This window comes from Gallus gallus, chromosome Z, assembly GCF_016699485.2.
Source record: "Gallus gallus isolate bGalGal1 chromosome Z, bGalGal1.mat.broiler.GRCg7b, whole genome shotgun sequence".
In the NCBI taxonomy this organism is placed as follows: Eukaryota; Metazoa; Chordata; class Aves; order Galliformes; family Phasianidae; genus Gallus; species Gallus gallus.
Genome location: NC_052572.1, coordinates 47,682,952 through 47,695,742, shown reverse-complemented (window position 1 = coordinate 47,695,742; position 12,791 = coordinate 47,682,952). Strand labels below are relative to the sequence as shown.

The 12,791-nt window shown below is 38.3% G+C and overlaps 1 long non-coding RNA gene across 1 annotated transcript in view; it reads left to right on the top strand.

Moving 5' to 3' along the window:
* Positions 1-471: 471 nt before the first annotated feature.
* LOC101749058 overlaps positions 472-12,791 on the top strand; it is a 30,388-nt gene continuing 18,068 nt past the window's right edge. The window contains exons 1-4 of the long non-coding RNA XR_006932463.1: positions 472-571; positions 1,458-1,603; positions 9,460-9,590; positions 12,074-12,112. This is a non-coding gene — a long non-coding RNA (uncharacterized LOC101749058). The remainder of the gene's footprint in view (positions 572-1,457; positions 1,604-9,459; positions 9,591-12,073; positions 12,113-12,791) is intronic.

Sequence of the window (12,791 nt, the reverse complement as noted above, 5' to 3'; positions counted from 1 at the left end):
AAATAAATTTTCCAATAATTAAACTTCTCAAGTTTATAATTAATGCCAAAGTATGTTGGTCTTATCTTCAAACATTCCCAAGCACATAGCTTTTCTTGGGGAACAAAAAACCAAATCCTTGTGCCCCAAATACCTTCTACTTTCTGTCTTTGTGTTTGTAGTTGACATTTCGCCATTCCCTCATGCAATGTCCAATGGTCTTTACATCAAGCTATCTTAAGTGTGTAAGCACAAACAGTTCTTTATGACCTTGGCGATATTTTTGTGTTATGCTGAATGTAAATTACTGCATTCAAACTCAGAGGGAAGAGTGCTTTTATGAGTACCTTTTGTAGGCTTTGATTCTCTGTTTGGCATATCATCTAGAAAATGTCATACAAAATGTTTTCAGCTAAATGAGGAGGAGCATCTGTAGTTCTAAAAGAAGGGATGGATATGTGGGTTATAAAAAGCTAGTTACCAGTGATATGCAAATCATAAACTGTTCAGAGTTTCCTGCGAGTTTAGTGAAACACTTAAAGACTTGTCTGAAGTCTCTTCAAGCATATTCAAATGCCTTCAGCCTATATGGGTAAGATCATTATATTGTTACATGGAGTGGGTAGATCACCTGCAGATACAGGTAATCTAACTGACATAACAAGTTATTTGAATGTGATTCTCAAGCTCACCAGAGGCTTCCAAGGAGATTTCCAGAGTGTTCATGTAAGAGACTATACTGTATTTTTATATATGTATATAATATATATATTTATATACGTGTATATATAGACGTACTGGAGACTGTATGCCATGCAGTATCTATGTGAATCTGTGATAATATATGCCCGTTCTGTGTTCTGCCATCTAAATATCAGTATGATGCATGGTAAGAACATGAATACATGATTTTGAACGTGATTATTTTTGCTTGCGCAGCCTCGTATAATAGACCTGAGCTGATACTGATTCTTTTGAGCTAAGTCCCTCACCACTTCCTCACCACAGCACCTTACCCAGTGCTTACCTTATATCCTATAATAATCCAATTTTACTACAGAAAGTCAAATGTATTTATCTCCTACAGTGTATCTCATCTGTTGTGGTGCTCTTAAATCCTTTACACTTTGTTTTAACTAGCAGAGATTTTCCTCTTTTCTTGCTAGCAAAATATTTTTTATCATACATTGTTTTAAGAATGCTATGTCTTTGTACTCCTCTACTGAGTATTTTACTTTGGAAGGTTTCAACACACATTCTGCTACCAATATTGCACTGCCCTTCAAATTCTTATTACTTAGATAATGGATAAAAAGATTAAAATGAACACGTGAATAACTGAAATAGAAATAACTTGAAATAGAGAGACGGATATAAAAGGAAATAAGTTTAGAGGAGCCTCCCTTGTAGGCAGAATGTGTGACTGTCTTTACCTATGTGTCTATAGTGGTATCTCTTTGTTTCTTACCCCTTTAAAGCAGCTTGTTAGTACGGAATGTTACCCTGCCATTCTGTTTCCCCTGCTTTACTGAAGGAAGATGTTCTTGGAATATTCAGCAAAATTTACGCCCACTCAAGCTGCATTACCCAGTGCTTGCATGTTTGGAATTCATCTTTACTGAAGGTAATACATTTTCTTTTCCCATTATGATTTTAGATTATAGTTAATTGTCTTTATAAGAGAAGAAAAAAAAAAGAGAGAGAGAAAAGAAAAAGAAAGAGAAAAAGAAAAAGAGAGAGAGAAAAGAAAAAGAAAGAGAAAAAGAAAAAGAGAAAGAAAAAGAAAGAGAAAAAGAAAAAGAAAAAGAAAAAGAAAAAGAAAAAGAAAAAGAAAAAGAAAAAGAAAAAGAAAAAGAAAAAGAAAAAGAAAAAGAAAATTCTTTCCCTGTGGAAAAAGTAGATTTAATTATATATCTGATGTTGTCAGTCAGCAGAAGATAAAACTAGATCTGTCATATTGTATGACTGCCTTCTGAGCACTGCATGAAAGCAAGAGAGAGAAAAGAGCTGTCTGTTTGCACAGCAGTGGTCCATTTAAGAAGTGAAAAGGAGAACTCACTTTCCGAAAAGATATGCCAGGCAGCAATGCCAAGAGGCATTTTCAAGCATTCCAAATGAAAGAAAAGGGAGATCCCAGACTGATGTAGGCAACAGTGCCATAAGCACAATTAGTATAGTTGAATCAATAGTAGAGAAATATACCTTAAGTCCTCAGTTGCTAAAATGGTCTGAACTCTGAGAATGGCGGTCTACTGGGAAAAAAAAGCATGGTTTATCAAAATTGCAGTGTAACAGTGTTACAGTCAGTGCCTTCCACTCCTCATATTTACAATTTTACTACTCTCAGCTAAGATTTCTTTCTGTGTTAGCCCTAAGTGAGTAATCTAGTTGCAGATTAAAATATATATTGCAGTGTTTCTACCTCCTGAGGTCATATTTGAAAGATCATGGCTGTCTGGTGAAGTTGCTGGAAAGGGGGAAACAGAGCCCCCATTTCAAGAAGGAAAAAAACCAAAATCCAGTCAGGAAAGAAAAAGAACAGGCCAGTCAGTCTCATTTTTGCCTGACAAGGTCATGGAGAAGATCCTCCTGAAGGCCCTACATGAAAATGCATGAAGGCACATGGAAAATAAAGATGAGGTGATTGGTGGTAATCAATGTGGCTTCACCCAGGTCAAGTCATGCCTGACAAATGTGGTGGCCTTGTGTGTTGGAGTTACAGAGTCAGTGGATAAAGGAAAAGCAACTGTTGTCATCTAACCTGGACTTGTGAAAAGCGTTTGACACTGTTCCACATGACATCCTGGTCACCAAATTGGAGAAAAATGGCTTTGATGGATGAACCACTTGCTGCATAAGGAATTGGCTGGATGCTCGCGCTCAGAGAGTTGTGGTCAGTAGCTCAGTGTCCAAGTGACATCTGTGTTGGGACTGGTGCTGTTTAGTGTCTTTGTAGATGACATGGAAAGTAGGATCAAGCACACCCTCAGCAAGTTTGCAGACCACACCAAGCTGGGTTTTACAGTTGATATGCTAGAGGGAAGGGATGCTATGCAGAGGGACCTGGACAGGCTTAAGAAGTGGGCCCATGCCAACCTCATAAAGTTCAACAAGGCCACCTGCAAGGACCTGCACCTGGGTTGGGGCAATCTCAAGCACAGATACAGGTTGGGCAAAGAATGGCTTGAGAGCAGCCCTGAGGAGAAGGATTCAGTTGTGTCAGTTGATGACAGATTCAATGTGAGCCTGCAAGGTGCACTTGCAGCCCAGATGGTCAACCATATCCTGGGTTGCATCAGGAGAAGTGTGACCAGCAGGTTGAGGGAGGACAGTCTGTCCTTCTACTCTGCTCTTGTGAGACCCTGCCTGGAGTTCTGCGTGCAGTTCTGAGGCCCCCAACACAAGAAGGACATGAAGTTGTTGGAGCAGATCCAGAGGAGGGCCACGAAGATGATCAGAGGGCCGAAGCACGTCCTCTACGAGAACAGGCTGAGAGAGCTGGGACTCTTCAGCCTGTAGAAGGGAAGGCTCTGAGGAGACCTTATAGCAGCCTTCCAGTACCTGAAGGTGGCATACAGGAAAACTCGGGAGGGACTTTTTATAAGTGCACTTAGCAATAGGACAAGGGGAAATGGTTTTAAATGGGCAGGGGTAGATTTAGACTAGATATTAGGAAGAAATTCTTTACTGCGAGGGTGGTGAGACACTGGAACACGTTGCCCAGTGAGATTGTGAATGCCCCCCTCCCTGGAAGCCTTCAAGGCCACGCTGGATGGGGCTTTGAGCAACCTGGTCTAGAGGGAGGTGTCCCTGCAGAGGGGCTCGAATTAGATGGTCTTAAAGGTCCCTTCCAACCCAAACTGTTCTATGATTCTATGGCTATTTCCTTGCTCACAGCTGCCTATGAATCTAGTGAATGAAAATGCCTATATTTCCTAGCTGATCATAAATCATATCATAAATCATAGAATGGCCTGGGTTGAAAAGGACCACAATGATCATCTAGTTTCAACCCCCTGCTATGTGCAGGGTAGCCAACCACCAGACCAGGCTGCCCAGAGCCACATCCAGCCTGGCCTTGAATGCCTCCAGGGATGGGGCATCTATAACCTCTCTGGGCAACCTGTTCCAGTGTGCCACCACCCTCTGAGTGAAAAACTTCCTCCTAATATCTAACCTAAATCTCCCCTGTCACAGTCTACTCACTGTAACAATGCTTGCGGGGGGAGGGGGGGGGGAAATTCTTTATATTAAATATGCTGGTTTGTTCAGGCTTTTATTATAAGACCTTTCTAGTATTAAAGCAGAAAAAGACAAAAAAAAAAAAAAAAAAGACAAAAAAAGACAAAACAAAAACAAACAAACAAACAAACAAAAACCAACCCTGATTCCAAACAGAGGTAAATATTTGGGGAAATTATCGATTTTATTTAAAGGAATAATATTTTTTTTCTTAAGAAAAATGAGATTAATAATCAATACCTTTCAAGAGACTAATCTGTGCTCATTCATGATCTGCAAGTGTTTTGCTTTAGTGATTAATGTTGATTGAAAACATACTATAGAGCAATATTCATTGCTTAGCACTTGAAAGAGAATGGAAACTAAATGATGGGATCTAGAAAAAGTTTCTCCTCTGAAAAGCTTGTGGAAACTTGTCTCAGACTGAAAAATTTTGAAGGCAAAAGCAAAACAAACAAACAAAAAAAGCACCCCAAAACAGAAAAAAACACCCACCTTAAAAAAGTTGTATTTTTTAGAATCCTAAAGAAGGAGAAACAGGGAAATTCTGAAGTTTCCAGATAAATATTTGTGGTAAATGCATTTAATATGCTTTTATGTTGTAAAATACAATCTAGATGTGGAAAACAATTGCTTTTCTTATATAGGCAAATAGTTTTTTTTTTTTTATGCAATATGATAGAAGTTAGAGATGAAACAGGCTTTATTAGATCATTTTCCCTTTCCCCTTGCAATGTGATAATTTTAGAAAACTATACACCATTTGAGATTTCTGAATGGCTGTCAGCAATTTTGTACCCCTAACAATTATTTTTCCTTAAAAATTCAATTTTGTATTTGCAGCAGCACTCTAAGCAGTAATACCCTTCTGTGGAACAGTAAACTCTTAAACCTTCTTGGGTGATTACAATCACTAACCTTTCAGCTTTGTGCCTTATATCATCACACAAGCTTTAATATTGTATTTCCCCCGAAAGATACTGCCAGAATTGCTTTGTTTTGTTATTTTATTACCATACATTCCTAAAACAATCATCACTAATATCTTTATACACAGATATGTCTAATACTGTGTTTCTTTCAAGTACAGTAGCAGAGGTCTCTGCTGTACATCAGCGTCTCTTAATAAAAATGCCAGATATTAAGCGCAGTCCAGAGACCTCAATCCCTGCTAGGAAAATGTTTTACTCAGAGATACACATCATACCTTGCCTTAAAAATGGAAAGATATATAAATACATTATAGTAAATATTAAGCCTCCTGATTTCAGACGGGAGCCAGAGCTACAGAATTCTATATATACTTTTCCTTTATGTTTCATAGTTCTTAAAGACAGAACTTGTGCTGTGAGAGCAGAAACATCCCATCTGAAAGCACTTCCCTTTCTGGATGCATCTGGGAGATTGCAAGTTATGACTTGCCTGCCTGACAGCCAAACTGACTTTACAGCAAGTGACTACTTGGAAATGAGTAGATGTAAACTTTCACTCCAGTCAGGCAGCCGGTCTGAAAACAGTGTCAAAGAACTTCTGTCCATCATCTCTTTGTATAGCAGCTCTTTTGATGCTCTTTTCAAGCAGCAAGAATCTGTCTTCTCTAGCACTAAATTGTTAAGAAATTTGAGTATAATGAAGAATTGACAATTGTCACAGTCTTGAGCAATGGGCCCAGGAGAACCTCATGAGATTCAATAAACCCCCAGATGACTTTTAAAGGTCCCTTCCAATTCAAACAGTTCTAAGATTCTCTTATTACATGTGGAAATAGGATACTGAACTGGTAAGACTGCTGACACAGCATGAAGAATAACCTCAAGTTTGCTTCCAGATGAATCATGTGTCAGCAAACTGACCAGATTTTAGATTTGGAATGGACCTTCCTATTAAACTGGAAGGGAGTTGAAGGTCTCCGCTTGCCTTCACCATAAAGAAGATTGTGATATTACTCCAAAGGTCTTCTCAGCCTGTCCCATGATTACATTGATTTTACACGTTTTCCTGTTCTTGTCTAGCATACACTTTAGATTTATTTTTTTTTTTTACTGAGGAGAAAAATGTAAAGAAGATGTTGGAGCATGCTGCAGATATTCACTTAATACATGGGAGGCCAGTCTGGATAAACAGTATAGCAGTCCATGATGGTTTCCCCTGATGATTATCTGAACTCCACTGCATCACATTCTCACTCTCCGTGCACACCTCTGCCCACACACCTCATAAGGAGGGGGAGAAAATACAATGAAAAAGAGCTTGAGGACTGAGGTAAGGATGGGGAGATTGATCACCAATTACGACCATGGGGCGGTTGTTAGGAGATATAATATTTGCCTTTTACTAGCAGACTAGAGCAGTGAGATCAAAAAGAAAACTAAAAGCACCTTTTTTTCCCATCCAACCTCTTCTATCTCTTCCTCCCAAGTGCTACAAGGGAACAAGGAATGGGGTTTGTGGTCAGACCATAACACTTTGACTCTGCAGCTCATTAATGGTCCAAGTGCTCCCACAGGATGGATACTGTCCTTCCCAAACACATCCTGTGTGAGCTTCTCACAGATACTGCTCCAACATGGCTCTTAACTAAAGGGCCCATCCTGTAGGAGATGTTCCAGCATAGGGCCTTGTGAGCAGCAGCTTCTCCAGCCATCCCGCCCCACTGTTGCCTACTCTTTTTTGCTTCTCCACCTGTTCATTTAATATCAGATTTGTGATCTTCAGCAGTAAATGAGGGACTGAAAAGCTCATACTGCTCTCTGGAAGTTGTTTGACAGTGTCACGTGTGTTCATACACACAGTGAAATAGCAAGGTAAATCTTGTCAGACCTGTGCAATTCTGTCTATGCCAGTATTTTCAGGAAGCTGCTTTCCCTGTGCATTGCTTTTTCCACCCCAGTACAATTATTTCTGTGTTACAGTACCTGTGCCCATCCCTTGCACACATTCTCAGCGGAAGCATGTGGCTATATGACTGCAAAAGTAGAAAAATAAGACTGACATCTAATAATCTTCATTAGTTGTTATTAGGCTGAGTCAGAATGTGGCATTTCTGTTATTAATGGGCATCAACAAATAAAAATAAAAAAAATCCTACCAGTCTTACTACTCTATTTGTGAAGCAAAGTTTATTTAATACCATCTTATTTGTACCTGAAGGACTTTCTGCTTCCCTTTCTCACTCTGATATCCTCAGCAAAATGCAATGTTGTCTCTACTTCTTTGGAAACTTGAGTAAAAAGGAGTTAAGCAAACTCAGCAAAAACAGAGTAGGTTCCATAACTTGGGTCAGTTTTGTTGTCCAATTCTTTATGTAAGCGTTCAACATGGTACACAAATTTTTAAGACATAAAATCTATCTCTGTCTCCATTTTATATTTCTTCTACTATAGGATTTAAATATTTGTTCTAAGAGGAGTTTTCCTTCTTCTTAATGCCAGGTTATTTCTACCCCAGAACCATAGTTCAGTGTGTTATTTATGAAGCATGTAGCTATTCTGCCTTTACAATCCCTTTACATCAGGTGTGCATGCACACTGTGGGCACAAATACGCAGCAAAGGAAAAGCATTTTCTATACTTTTAAAGACATTATTGTGAGATTAACACTCACAACCATCTCACTTTTGCTGTTGATGATAAGAAATTGAAAACGTTTGGCTGAATTTCATCCCATCTATCCCCTACACAGCTGAACTTCAGAGTTTTGCAGTGTTTTAAGAAAAGCAGATATAATTCAACAGAACTTATGTTATCATCCCGTAGTGTTGTAGGCGTCTTGCGGGGATACAGGATGTACGGGACAGGCCTCTCCCTAAACATAGAGAGACAGTGCTATCGTGCTGACCTTGATGCAGAGAAAACAGGAGAAGAAGAAAGATGAGAAAAGAATGTGGAAATGGCCAAATAAGGCACAATGTTATCTGGTGTGAATCAGTCAGGGTGGGACATGACATCATGGTTATGTAGGTAAAAATGCATATAAGCTGTGTTTAGTAGTGAATAAACGCCATTTTGCTGCTCATCATATTGGTGTGCGTCTGCAGTCATTTTGCCCTGATCAGGCTGTTGGTCAGTGAGCGCAGAGGCCTAACACAGGTGGCTAACATCATTGTTGCAGAAAGCAACACCATAGTTTACATAGATTACAAGGAGACTCTTGTGCCATTTGTGAATGAGCTAGTTTGTCTAGAAACAAGATTTGCTTCTATCCTAAGACAACAGTTCAGATGCCAAAAGCACAAATGTCCTGTTACTGCTGTGCACTGGCCAAGTTGATGTGTCTTAGTGAAATACTTAATGCCAAAGTGCGTCTTCTATTTCAGTTATCGTGTTGAAAATTAATTAAGACACCGTCAACAAATTCATCACATCATTTATGCATGACATTAGTATATTTTGATTCATAGATTTTGGTTTCCCTGTACAATAAGCAGAGTCAAAACTCTTGATGTTCATAGATTTCATGTTGTCACTCACATCTGCAGAGAGGGCATATTGAAGTTATAGTATAATGAGGTATAACTGGCTGGAGAAGGTTGACAGCTGTGTCCTGCTGGCTGCACATCAGTTTGTGAGGTCTGTTCGTCTTCCCCAGTATAATTCCAACTTTACACTACATATATATATTAAAAAAAAAAAAAAAAAAAAGAAGGAGGAAAAAAAAGCATGGATTGTCCCTCTGTCATTTAGGAAAGTTAAAATTTCTTATCAAAATAGATTTCAAGGGAATAATTACTATAAGTTAAGGCCTGAGTAATCTCATGGTTTAATGTTTTTGCTTATAATGTTATGCTATATCTGATATAGCAGGTTGACACAATCCACAGTTGGCTTGATACAGCAGATTTTGTTATTGGAATTACATTGGAGCTAGATATTTTCCTTGTAGCCTTAAACAGCAGACTTAGAAAAAGACTGACTTCTTTACCACAGTATCAAATGAAATTGGTTTATTTCATACAGTAAAAATAATATAATTTGAAGGTTATTTATTTGCTCCAAGTTGGAACTTAGTAAGTTGGCTTCATGGTCTGATATTAAATTGGTGCTATTATAGGCAGCTAGTAGCCACTCAGCAGTAGAGATGTTTCTCTATTAAATTTGGCTTTAGCTTTTGTGACCTTTATGTGCTATCTAACAGCGAGAGAAACTTGAGATACATATTCCATTATTCCAGATAATACAGTAAATACAAGATGCAGACAGCAATGGTTTCATAATATAAATCTTTTTTTGTTTTGGTCAGGGTGGAAAGTGCTCCGTAATTCACAGGAACAACCTTTAATATACTGTACATGGATATCCTGGATACTACTGAGGACTAGAAGGAGGGAATAAAACATTACAAAGAGGATCTTTCTCTACTGAAGAAAAAAGGTAGGAGGCAGAGAATCCCAGGGATTGGTTATCATTTCTTATCATCTTATCACTAGCTTATCATCTTGAAACCTAATCTCAAATCTCTTTGCAAATAATTGTTTAAGGTTATGCTAACAATTTCTTTAATTTTGTGGTAGACAGAAAACAAAATCAGAGACATTGGATGAATTATTTTAAAGAGCAAGTGCATTTTTTCTGCTGTCAGTAAGCACTTATTCCCTGCCGTGATATCTCATCCTGATCCAGTTTTGAAGTTTCTCTAAACACTGTGAAAGGTATTTTTCAGACTAAGAGATCATTTGCAAGGCTTTATCACATGTCTAAGGGGTCTTACCTGTTACCTTTGCCTATGTATCAGAATGGCTCCCTATTTTCATAAGTGGAGGGAAGAAAAGGAAAGAGCAAAACAGTCAAATATGAAGACAATGTGAAAGGAGTTGAAACTACGGAGTCTTTTCTATTTCAAAGAAAAATATTATTTACTTTGTATCTACTTGCTTTCCTGCTATGTTAATTTTCTTTCTTTCAATGATTTCAGGTGCATTTGCATTACTAGGTAGAGTAAGGCACAGTTGCCAGTACCAAAACTATCTGCTTTTCAGTGCCATTGAGGAATGAATGTCTGCTGCATTTATGGCTATTTCAGTTACTGAGGCTCTGTAGAATCAATTGAAACAGATGCACAAATGTGACAGAGAAAATCACACAGTGTGAAGGAAGACAGCAGCACTTAATACATACTGCTTCAGACCACGACTTCTGATTACTCAGAGACTCATTCACAGCAATATGCACTTCCTTGAATAGACAGCCATGCTACCGTTCTTGAGAAGAAAGGCTTCTCCTAAACACATACTTAGCATGGTGTTTCAGGTGCATTTCGTGGTTTCCTGGAGTATTACAGATAACTAGCTCTTGAAGAAAAACATCAGATAGCGTATTCACAATCCCTAAGACATCTGAAAATGGCAGAAAAGTTGGACTGCAGTGTATAGAATCTAGAGGTGGAATACCAAGTAACATCATAGACAATCTTGTTTTAGGTCTTCTCTGTGGATTTTAACCTCAAAGTCAGTATAATTTTCCTAAGGAGTTATCTTTTTAAAAATCTTAGAGACATTGAGCACTTTAAAAGAGGAATTCTTTTAAAAGATACTTAAATCTAAAAATATGAAGTATGATTTTTTGAAGTTTTTCTCCTTTATATTAGGAGATGTATTAGGACTTCACTAGTACTGTTTGAACATTTTTCATAGTTAGTGGAGCTAACAAATCTTTTGTTTCATACATTGCTGATGGTATATTTATTCCAATATTTAGCAATTCAACTTCATTTTTTTAATGTAAGTAAACTCTTTTATTTGAATAGCATTTAGCTTCACTCAATTTGAGTAACATTTAACTTAATTCTACTACCTAGTCTTTCAATTACTGCTTATATTTGAAGGGGTTGTTCAATATCACAGAATCACAGAATGGCCTGGGTTGGAAGGGACCTCAAGCATCATGAATTTCCAACACACCTGCCAGGCAGGGCCACCAACTTCCCCATTTACTAGACCAGGTTGCCCAGGGCCCCATCCAACCTGGCCTTGAACACCTCCAGGTATGGAGGTGTTCATACACATACCACTCCACATACCACTCCATACCACTCCATATACTTCACATACCAGCCTTCTTCTCAGTTCCCTGGCCTTTATGAAAATTGTGGTAGTGTAGGCTTACTAGAACATTTAACATGGATGCAGTAGGCTTTATACTGCTAGAATACTTGTGGGTATTCTAACCTTAGTAGTAATGTTCTTCATACTACGATATCTGTCTCCCCAGTCTTCCATCAGGGGAGTGTGGTTTTTCAGCTTTAATCAGGAAGGTATTTCAGGTTCTTTCCTCATGAGTTATGTTGCAAATAATTGAATGCCATCCTACACTGTTTGTATAAAACTGAGTAGGTCTGTAAATGGCAGTTTACTAGGTGATGTTAGATTGAGATCTGGATATCTATACCTAGCTATTTTGATGGGATATTGAAGTCCATTCAGCACCTGGGGACACGGTTAGTAGGCAAGGTGATGTTGGGTTAATGGTTGGACTAGATGATCTTAATAGTCTTTTCCAACCTTAATGACTCTGTGATTCTGCAATTCTATGTGTTTGTTTTTGAGACAATAAAGTTGCATACAGTAACTTGATTTGACTGTAATCAGCTGGAAATGGAAAACTCCAGATGGTGTGAGCAATAGCTTAAGCTTCTAGCTCAGTTTTTATTTAACAAATAAACACTGTGATAGCATTTCCTCAATTAAAGTGATAATACTTCCTTTCATAAACATAAAATAAAAGCTATCTAGTTTCCAAACCTTAGTTTGTAGTATCCAATGCTTTTTTTAAGAAGCCTTTTGCAAAATGAGTGAAATTTCCTGTGGGCTAACTTCTGCCACCTCTATTTGTCTGACTGTTTATCTTTACCCTGATAGGAGTTCCAGTGAGCCTGAATAACATGTTTCAGGGTCCATGTAAGTATCACCTGACTTTCTCCATACTTTTTCTTGTCTGATTAAAAATTCAGTCTCAGATGCTGAAATTCAGAATCTCATGTTCCCTTTTAAAGGGCTAGGAAGCGGTAACAGATTGTCCTAGGACATGGTAGGAGAATCTGCTGCTGCCTATTGTTATCAGTATATTATTATAGATGAAGGTCAAATGCAGGCCTTTTCTGCCACTGTTACTGATATTTCAGGCCTAAGACTCTGCTTGTCTTGTAGCCCTGTCCTGTGGAAATGTGGTGAGGATCCCTAAATTTCATGTGCTAACTCTCTGAGCTGCCTGTGTAATTTATTCCTCATCGATCTGGTGAATGATAAAAAGTCTCTCTTGCACTCAAAGCATTTTTTCCATAACATTTTCTCACTTGCTTCTCTGCTGATTAGCAATATTATTCAAGCAGGTATCTGAACATCATATTTCATTTTCTTTGATCATACAGGTTGCTAGGCATGCATCAAGTAGAGGTGGAGACAGGAAAGATAGTTTTGGAGCAATGTGGTGAAAAGAATAGCATCTACCTAGCAAATGTCAGCTTTAAGCAGGTATGAGTCAACATGATTGTCCTGGCGTCTGCTAGCGCAGAGCCACGAGTCCACTCTGTCTTGTATCACATGACATCTTATTATGTTAATGTATTTACGTAAGTGG